This window comes from Rhagoletis pomonella, unplaced genomic scaffold, assembly GCF_013731165.1.
Source record: "Rhagoletis pomonella isolate Grant_MI unplaced genomic scaffold, Rhpom_1.0 Rhpom_scaffold_00003, whole genome shotgun sequence".
NCBI lineage: Eukaryota > Metazoa > Arthropoda > Insecta > Diptera > Tephritidae > Rhagoletis > Rhagoletis pomonella.
The window spans coordinates 90,238,325-90,239,582 of NW_023458557.1; the positions used below are offsets into that span (position 1 = coordinate 90,238,325).

At 31.9% G+C, this 1,258-nt stretch overlaps 1 protein-coding gene across 3 annotated transcripts in view; it reads right to left on the reverse strand.

Moving 5' to 3' along the window:
• Positions 1 to 1,258, reverse strand: part of LOC118735747 (alpha-tocopherol transfer protein-like) — an 18,772-nt gene that overhangs the window by 9,576 nt on the left and 7,938 nt on the right. The window lies entirely within an intron of this gene.

Consider the following 1,258-nt stretch of genomic DNA (forward strand, 5'->3'; position numbering starts at 1 on the left):
TACATATGTTTGAGTGCATTAATATGCAACTAAGTATGTACATAGAAAAACACTGATTTTCTGTTTGTTTTCCTGAGTTCAATATTTACATGCAAGCCAGCACTGGTCTGATGTAATTGTAGCTCATGTTTACATGTACATACATATATGTATGTATGTATGTACATATATAGTATATGCAAGCCTTTTGTAGTTTTTGTTGCCGTAATAACAGTAAGAACTGCACAAATGCATCAATGCAAATGAGGAGTCACAGTTAGACGCCCGCAAAGCCAAGGTGGCGGCGGTGCACAGTGGTTCGGATAGCAGATCTAGCTGGACGAAAGTCAAAATTTTTTTGTTTTTAAAATACTTAATGGTACTTGGAATACATTCCTGACAATACATTCAAATAGAAATTGCATTTATTAAAGCATTAACATATGAAAACAAACAAAAAAAGGTAAGTCAACGCCGCCTATTTGAGAACTCTATTTTAAAAGCTGAAATTTAACTTAAAAGATTGCTAATTGCACTCAAAGATATTTGCATAATTGCAAATTGACTTTATAAACAAAAAATTACACTAATTCCGCTATAGATTCAGATGTCATAACGCAATTTATGTCCACATTGGTATAAACAAATTTATTCGGAAAAATCATCGTTTTGATTAAAACAGAAAAATACTTGGAGTTATAAAACCTTTGGTTATGTAAGAGTTAAAAAAAATAGTACCTCGCGAATTTTCTGCTTTCTGAAATTAAAAAATTATACAACAGGCATGCAAATCTTCAAGCGCTGTTATAAAAATTTTCCGGAAATTTATTTGTGTTTCTTGCTGTGATCTTAAATTTTAGTCATGGTAAATAAAATCTTAAGAAGTGAGTTGTTTGACATTTGGTGTTGCTGGAACTTCTAAAAACAACAAGGTGTCCGTGATTATGTGATTAGTAAATTGAAAGAAATATCTGATGAAAATGCTCGTTCCGAAGTAAATAAAGTAAATTAATTAAATGACTTTAGATTCGTAATCAGCAACCCAGAAAACCCCCAGTTACCCAGTTACATAGAAATATACCGATTTTTTTTTTATTTTCGTCCGCCATATTGGATCCGCCATTTTGAATTTTTGGTAAATGACTAGATATGTAATAAAGCGACCCAGAAAACCCCCAGATACCCAGTTTCATAGAAATCTACCGATTTTTTTTTTTTTTTCGTCCGCCATATTGGATCCGCCATTTTGAATTTTTGATAATTAACTTCAGATTCGTAA